The following is a 9615-nucleotide window of genomic DNA, read 5'->3' on the forward strand; positions in this document are numbered from 1 at the left end:
CTCAGCTGCAGTTTTCTTTTCTAAGAATAATAAAAGTGGCAGTCGAAGCAAATATATCGACATAAAGTATTTGATGGTTAGAGACTATGCCAAGAAGAAAGATGTATGTTTTGAGCATGTCAGTACTACTTTGATGATTGTTGATCCTATGACTAAAGGTCTGCCGGCTAATATTTTCAAGGATCGTGTAACCCATATCAGGCTTAGTAGCTCAATTTAGTCTTGCTTTGCTCTCTAACAATTTGTCTAGAAATTATATTTATTTTGATATACATGATAGTGCACACTTGATTTTTCATGTATTATATTGTGATCATTGGATCAATAAAGTTGGACTCTGAATGACTTATATAAAGTTCATTCATAAAGTTATTGACACTTTGTCAGAACATATTGTACATTGTAATACATGGAAGGAATTATTTGTTTAAGAGCATGACCTCCATGATTCATGTAATGATATGTTGTAGCTAAAGTGATTTTTGCATAACTTTTAGTAGAGTGATAAAGTCTATGGCCATATTATTATCACTCATAAAGGATTATCTGATTATAATATCTGGACCAAGTGGGAGAATATAAGAATTATACGTCTCTTAATGAGACTTTTGTGGCCCACATATTATGGTAATTAATTTAGTTACCTTGTCTCCCAAGTAATTCCCTTATTAGATAATATTCTTATGGTTATGCATATCTAGAAATTTTCTTGATGGAAGGAAACTATAAATTATGAGTCCCTAGGGCAACCGTGTTTTATGAAAATGTTCCTAGGGCTAAAGTATTTGCCTAAGAGTTCCTAGCCTACCTATAAATACACCCGTGACTCTATCAGTCTGGTATCCTACGATAGGCACAGACTAGAAGGCTCTCTAGGTTTTCTGCTAAAGGTTTCAAAGGAGATTCCTTACAATACTTCAACAACAATGGCGGAAGGTACGTTCCTTGTTTAATTTCTGCTGCGGATGTGGATTATAAAGTGGTGGTTCAATCGATCCTATATTTTTTAAATCATTATTAGATGAATATACAAAAGATAATTAAAATTTTAATAAATATATTATACTATAAATACATTATTTTAAAGTTATAATAATTTGAAACGTAAAATAACATGAACATAAATATTCAATTTGTCCTGTTAAAATCTTAGCTCGGCCTCTACCGACAAGATAAGCGTTACATCACAGTAAAGATACTCTTACTGACGTCAGGACACGAATTTGAGACATGAAATAAATCAGTCTGTAAAATGATTTTCATGTAGTGTTGATTGGGGAATTCTTCATACATGGTAAGTTACAGAAATCTATCTATCAAGCAGCAAGAGAAACTTAAAAGGTGAAGTGTTCTATATGCTAGAGTACTTTATAGGAGAATCAACAAGTAGTGCAGGAAAAGAAATTCAACATCAGCGACAACTAACCCAGGAAATAAAAGTACTTTAATTCTCTTAATTTCCTCAGAAAGTACATTAATTTATGGGTTATGATTTTGGGTGTAAATGTAGTCAAGATTAGCAGCCAAAGTCTTTCTTTCCAAACATTCTTCGTCCTGACTAATTGTCACGACCCAAAATCCTAACCTGTCGTGATGGCGCCTATCTCAATACTTGGCAAGCCGACAACCTCAATAAACCACAACTTCTTTTATGTTTGAAAATATAATATTTGAATTCCATAAAAAATTCATAAATTACTAACATAGCATACATTCCCAAAATTCGGTGTCACTGAGTACACGAGCATCTAAATGATAACAATGTTTGACTGATAAAACATTGTTTGAAACTATAGAACAATACAAATCCTAAAAGGAAAGAGAGTTAATGTATGCGGACGTCAAGCAGCTACCTCGATAGTCTCCAACAGATAAAACTTTGAAAAACTAGCAACCGCCTTGTCCGGAAGTACCTAGTTCTGCACACGAGGTGCAGGATGTAGTATGAGTACAACCAACTCAGCAAGTAACAATACTAAATAAAGAACTGAAAGTAGTGATGAGCTTCACAGCTAAGTCCAATTACGGTAATTTCCAACATAAGAAAGTAGGCATGCTTGCAAGTTCAACAATTTAGGGCCCAAACAGTAATTTCATATCAAGTTTGACTGAGACAAGAGATAATATCTTTTAAAAATTTTCCAGAACAGGGATATATGACAAGTGTAGTGCAATGAGATTGAAATCAAATACATCCTCTCAGGACCACAGTCACTCAATCATTCCATTCACTCAGCACTCGCACTCAGTAGGTACCTGCGCTCACTGGGGGTGTGTACAGACTCCGAAGGGGCTCCTTCAGCCCAAGTGCTATAATCCACACGGACAACTCACGTGCTGCACGGACAACTCACATGCTATAGTATCAATAACTGGATCTGCACGGACACTCACATACTATTGGATAATATATGGATCCGCACGGACAACTCACGTGTTGCACTGACAACTCACATGCTATAGTATAATATATGGATCCACACGGACAACTCACGTGCTGTACGGACAACTCACATACTTTAGTATAATATATGGATCCGCACAAATAACTCACGTGCTGCACGGCCAACTCACGTGCTTTAGTATAATATCTCACAATCATGACCTCTGCCTCACTCAATCATAAATTTCTCCAATCTCTCGGGCTCTCAATAATCATGAAAATCAGCCCAAACAACAATGATATGATGCATCAATAATGAACAATAGGGACTGAGATAAAATAAATAAGTAAACTGTGACTGAGTACAAAATAATAATTTAGCAGATAATTCAACATGTACACGACCTTTGTGGGTCCCTACAGTGCCAACACATAATCTAAACATGATTTGTGGTTCAATTTCTCTACTACATGGAGAATGTACAGATAACAACAGGTTATTCAACTACACAGTTCCATGGAATTTGACCAAGTCACAATTCCTATGGTGCATCCCCACACGCCCGTCACCTAGCATGTGCGTCACCTCAAAACCGATCACATAATACAAAATTCGGGATTTCATACCCTCAGGACCGAATTTAAAACTGTTACTTACCTCAATCCGAGCAATTTTTTATTCCAATAAGCCTTTGCCTCGCGAATCGACCTCTGAACGTCTTGAATCTAGTCACAATTAATTCGATTCAATCAATTCAAATTAAAGGAATTAATTCCATATAAAAATACTAATTTTCTAACAAAATCCGAAATTGCACTCAAATATCGCCCGTGGGGCCCATGCCTCAGAACCCGACAAAATTTACAAACTATAAACGCCAATCCAACCACGAGTCCAACCATACAGATTTCACCAAATTCCGACATCAACTCGACCCTCAAACCTTCAATTAAATTCTTTGAAGATTCTTACCATTTTCAACCCAATCTTTACCCATTTGAACTCAACAATCTTTCCACAAACCTTATTGGTACGTGTATGTATATATAATACTCTTACACTCAAGAATCATACTCCTAATCACCTATCTTTACCCAAACTCGAAATTGAATACTAGGGTTAGAAATTCTTACCTCTTTGAAGCCCTAGCAAGATCCTTGTAAAATCTTCAAACCTTGAACAAGAATTGATGGACAAATGACTAGGTCTTCACTTTATCTCTCTGAGATGCTCTCACCTCTCTCTAAAATATCATATGAAACCCTTCAAAATGACCCCTAATAGTGTTTTATAAGAATGGGGTTGGGTTTATAAAACCAGAAATATAAAGCTCCAAAACACACTCTGCGGTCGCATATGTGACCACATAATGCTTCTGCGGCACGCATAATGGGTCGCAAAAAGGCCCTCCGGAACTAGGCAAAACTGCTTCAGTCTGCGGTCATTATGCGACCCGCATACCTATTCTACGGTCGCATGATGCACCGCAGAACTGGTCTGTGGTCGCATAATGCGCTGCAAACCTGATCTCCAAACTTGGCCTAACCTACTTCACTCTGCGGCCATTATGCGGTCCGTAGAGTGATTATGCGGTCCGCAGAGTGATTCTGTGGTCGCATAGTGGGCCACAGAAATGTATTTTTTCTTTTTTAAAATTTTCCTTTACTCACCAGTGTATTGTTCAACCCAAAAAGTTCGAGCTGCGCAAACACGTAAGCCTAGTTCGGCACCACGAAACCTTAATTTCCTTAGCAAAACTTTTCCGGGGTCGTTACACATAAGTCAATATCCGGTCAACCTTTTCAACTTAAGTTCTAAACCTTGGAACTAAGTGTTCCAAATCATTCCAAAACCTCACCGGGCCCAAATAAATTACCCCGGCAAGTCAAATAACAAACGTAAATCACAATTTGAGTAGTAATTGGGGAGACGGATGTGATGACCCGATCGGTCATCTCGATAATTGTAGCCTTGATCCTCTATTTACTGCTTCCCCTGTATCCTTTTTTGCTTATGAGACTTGTTGGGAGGTTTGTTGTGGTTTCAGAGTGATTTGGGACACTTAGTCCCTAAAATGGAAGTTTAAGTCTTAGGATTTTGACTGTAGCCGAAACTATGTAAATACAACTCCGAAATGGAATTTTGTCTATTCCGTTAGCTCCGTTGGGCGATTTTGGACTTTGGAGCACGTCCAGAATGTGATTTGGAGGTCCGTAGTAGAATTAGGCTTGAAATAGCGAAAGTCGAATTTTTGGAGATTTGACTGGAAGTGGACTTTTTGATATCGGGGTGAGATTCCGATTTTGGAAGTTGGAGTAGGTCCATAATGTTGAATATGACTTGTGTGCAAAATTTGAGGTTAATCGGACTTGGTTTGATATGTTTCGGCATCAGTTGTAAAAGTTTGAAGTTTCAAAGTTTATTAAGTTTGAATTGGAGGGTGATTAGTATTTTTAGCATTGTTTGATGTGATTTGAAGGCTCGACTAAGTTTGTATGGTATTTTAGGACTTTTAGGTATGTTTGGTTGAGGTCCCAGGGGCCTCGAGTTAATTTCGGGTGGTTAACGGATCATTTCGGACTTAGGAGAGATAAATATTTTTTGGTGTTTTTATTGCAGACTTTTCTTCATCGTGTTCGCGAGAGAGGTATCGCGATCGCGTAAGGAATTTAAGAGGCCAGCTAGAGTTGTTCTTCGCGTTTGTGAATATGGGGACGCGTTCGCGAAGGTTTGAGGATCAGTGCATTGCGAACGCGAGAAGGACATCGCGTTCGCGTAGAGGAAGTGGAGCAGCTGGGAACCCCAAGGATTTGTTCCACGTGTTCGCGTAGCAGGTGTCGCATTCGCGAAGGAGGAATTTTGGTCAGTGGGATTTTGTTATATGCGAACGCGAGGGTGTGGCTGCTTTCGCAAAGAAGGTTTTGCCTGGGCAGAATATAAGATTTCAAAAATGAGGGTTTGGCCATTTTTATCAAAACTTGACTTTGAAAGCTCGGATTTGGGCGAGATTTTGATGGATTTTCAGAGACATCAATTGGGTAACGATTCTTCACTTAATTTTGGTTATATCCCGCTAATTTATCACTAATTGCATCTTTTAGTTTCGCATTTGGGTGGAAAATTTGGGAAAAATGGGAAGAAGTTCTTCAACTAAGATTTTGGGATTTGATTGAGATTTTGATATCGGATTTGGATAATTTTGGTACGAGTGAACTCGTAAGTGAATGGGCTTTCGGGTTTTGTGACTTTTGTTGGATTTCGAGACATAGGTCCAGGGCCGGCTTTTGACTAATTTCGGATTTTGGTTTGTAATTTTGTATTTTTCTTGTGGAATTGATTCCTTTAGTCCGTATTGATTGTATGGTACTGCTTATGACTAGATTCGAGATGTTCGGAGGCCGATTCGCAAGGCAAAGGCATATAGGAGTAGAGTTTTGCTCGGATTGAGGTAAGTAACAGTCTTAAATCTGGTCCTGAGGGCATGAAACCTCGGATTTTGGTATGATGTGATTATTTTGGAGGTGACGCACATGCTAGGTGACGGGCGTGTGGACGTTCACCATGGGGGATTGTGACTTGGTCCATCCCGTGAGACTGTAAAGTCGAATAGCTTATTGTTAATTACATGTTCCCTCTGTCTTCTAGAAATTTGACTGTCATTCATGTTAGAAAATATGCCTAGGCCATATGATATCACTGTTGGAACCCGCAGCGGTCGGGTACTTATTGAATTAGTTGATATTTGTTGTCTTGTACTCAGTCACAGTTTTACTTGCATGTCATATCTCTGTTTCCTCTTGTTTTCTTGTTGATACTTGTTATCATCACTTTTGGGCTGATTTGTATGATTTCTGAGAGCCCGAGAGGCTGGAGAGGTTAGTCACTAAGATAGGGCCTGAGTGCCGAGCTGTGAGCTATGTGAGGTATATGGATCGGGTTGCACGCAGCGACGAGCCTGAGGGATGAATGTATATGGATCAGGTTAAATGCCGTAACGGGCCTTATAGTTATTTATGGATTGTGAATCGGGTTGCATGCCGCAACGAACCTTATGGCTACTTATATGATTGGATCGGGCTGCACGCCGTAGCGATATAGCGCTTGTGCTGAAGGAGCCCCTCCTGAGTCTGTACACCCCCAGTGAGCGCAGTTACCTATTGAGTGTGATTATTGAAGGCCGAGAGCCGAGTGTTGAGATATTGAGAGCTTGAGTGATTGTTACCCTGAGAGGTTGTATTTGTTTTCTTTGTTGCTGCACTTAGCTGAATTATGTCATTGTTCTGAACTTCTGGAAAATGTTGTATCCGGTTTATATGAATTTAGTAAATGTTCAACTGACTGAACTTATATTTGCTGGAATTGAATCATGTCTACTTTCATTGCTGAAATTTCTGAAGTGAACGGTAATTGTATAGCTCGTCACTACTTCTCAGCTCCTTATTTATTTTTGTTACTTACTAAGTTGGTTGTACTCACGCTACACCCTACACTTCATGTGCAGATCCAGGTATATCCGGTCACGGAGGACGTTGCTCTCGTTTGTGGTTGAGTATCGGAGATTCACGAGGTAGCTGCCGACGTTCGCAGTCCCTGTCTCTCCTTTCTTGTTATCTTTCTTTTTTGTATTGGCATTTAGACACAGACTCTTGTGGACACTATTTCTTAGACTGGTTGTTTATATGCACATGACTTGGTGACACCCCGATGTTTGGGGCTATTTTTCCGCGTTGTATTTTGAGTTTAAGTCTTGTCTTTATGCAAACTTTGTCATATCAAGCTTTTGGTTTATTTTTGTGAGGCAATTGTAGTGTTTTGAAAACTCGGCTTGCCTAGTACCATCGATAGGCGCCATCACAACATGTTAGGGTTTGGGGTCGTGACAAGTTGGTATCAAAGCCTAGGTTACATAGGTCTCAGGAGTCATGAGCAGGTTTAGTAGAGTCTTGCGGATTGGTACGGAGACGTCTATACTTATCTTCGAGAGGCTGCCGAACCCTTAGGAAATTTCACATTCTTGTTGTGCGAATCGTTTGATTCTGGTAACTGAATTTCTATTATTATATTCTCTTAGACATTGTGAGGACGCGTGCTACGGGGCAGGATGGACAGCCACCAGTACCATCAGTCAAGGCCGCGAGAGGTCGAGGTCGCAGTAGAGGCCACGGTAGGGGCAGAGGTGCAACTCGCACCACAGCTAGGGCAACACCTGTAGATTCACCAGTTCCCCCAGTTCAGGAGCAGGCACCAGTTTTGGATGAGCCTATGGGACCAACTCATGCACCACCTATGCCCATTGTGATTCCAGGCCTTCAGGAGGCCTTAGCTTAGATTCTGACCATGTGCACAAGTCTTGCTCAGGCGGTCTCTGTTTCGGCCGCAGCTGGCACTTCTCAGGCTGAAGTTGGTGCTCAAACTCTTGCCGCCCGCACAACAGAGCAGGTGGTACAGGGACTCCAGACATCGGGAGCACCACCAGCCCAGCCGGTTGCGGCTGCTCAGGACTATGTGGTTCATGTCATGCCCGATGATGAGCAACATCGATTGGTGAGGTTTGGGAGAGTCCAACCTCCATCTTTTAGTGGTACCGAGGGAGAGGATGTACAGGGCTTCTTGGACAGGTGTCAGAGGATACTCCATACAGCAGGTATTTTAGAGACTAATGGGGTCTAGTTCACTACTTTTCAGTTCTCTGGGGCAGCCTTTAGTTGGTGGGAGGCTTATGAGAGGCGTAGGCCGGTCTGCGCAGCACCCCCTTACCTGGAAGCAGTTCTCTGGTCTATTCCTAGAGAAGTTTGTGCCTCAGTCTCGCAGAAAGGAGCTGCGCAGGCAGTTCGAGCAGCTTCGTCAGGGTGATATATCCGTGACGCAGTATGAGATGAGATTTTTTGATTTGGCCCGTCATGCTTTTTGGTTGGTTCCCATAGACAAGGAGAGGATCATGAGGTTCATAGATGGCCTCACTTTTCAGCTACGATTGCTTATGACCGGAGAGAGTGTGTCTGGTGCTACTTTTGATGAGGTTGTCGACATTGCTCGTCAGATTGAGATGGTTCGCATCCAGGAGCGGATTGAGCGGGAGGCCAAGAGGCCTTGTGGACATGGTGGATTTAGCGGTGTTCTTTTGGGGGGTCAGTTCCACCACGGTAGGGGTCGTCCTTTCAGACATGCTCAGATGGATTGCCCAGTTCACCATGGTGCATCATCTGGCCATGGTTCACACAGTTATCAGCATGGCCATTCATCTCTTAGTGCTCTCCCAGCTCAGAGTTCGTCCCGTGCTCCATCGGGTCAGGGCTCGTTTATGCCAGTCCTTCTACCAGTTATCCCGATGCTCGGGGCTCCCTTCAGTCCCTAGCACCGGTACCAGGGAGTTGCTATGAGTGTAGAGAGTTTGGTCACATGAGGAGGAAATGTACCCGCCTAGTGGGAGGTCCAGCTCAACAGAGGAGCCAGTCTATGACAACAACACCAGTTGCTTCACCACCCGCTCAGCCAGCTCGGGGTGGAGCTCAGTCAGCTAGGAGCTGCCCGAGAGGGGGAGGCTGATCAGGGGGTGGCCAGGCCCATTTTTATGCCCTCCCTGCCAGACCAGATGCCATTGCTTCGAATGTTGTGATTACAGGTATTGTCTCAGTTTGCCATAGAGATGCCTCTATATTATTTGACCCTGGTTCCACTTATTCATATGTGTCCTCGTATTTTGCTCATTATTTGGATATGCCCCTTGAGTCTCTAATTTCATCTGTTCATATATCTACTCCAGTGGATGATACTATTATTGTGAACCATGTATATCGGTCATATGTGATGACTATTGGGAGTCTGGAGACCAGAGTAGATCTCTTGTTGCTTAGTATGGTCGATTATGATATGATTTTAGGTATGGATTGGTTGTCTCCATGTCATGTTGTTCTAGATTGTCACGCTAAGACCGTGATGTTGGTGATGCGGGGGTTGTCGAGGGTTGAGTGGAGCGGCTCTATAAACTATGTTCCCAGTAGAGTGATTTCATACTTGAAGGCTCAACAGATGGTTGAGAAGGGTTGTTTATCTTATCTGGCCTTTGTGAGGGATGTTAGTGCAGAGACCCCTGCTATTGATTCTGTTCCGGTGGTGCGAGATTTCCCGGATATGTTTCATGTAGACCTGCCAGGCATGCCGCCTGATAGGGATATTGATTTCGGTATTGATTTGGTGCCGGGCACTCAGTCCATTTCTATTCCACCGTATC

The sequence above is a fragment of the Nicotiana tomentosiformis genome, chromosome 9 (assembly GCF_000390325.3).
Source record: "Nicotiana tomentosiformis chromosome 9, ASM39032v3, whole genome shotgun sequence".
In the NCBI taxonomy this organism is placed as follows: Eukaryota; Viridiplantae; Streptophyta; class Magnoliopsida; order Solanales; family Solanaceae; genus Nicotiana; species Nicotiana tomentosiformis.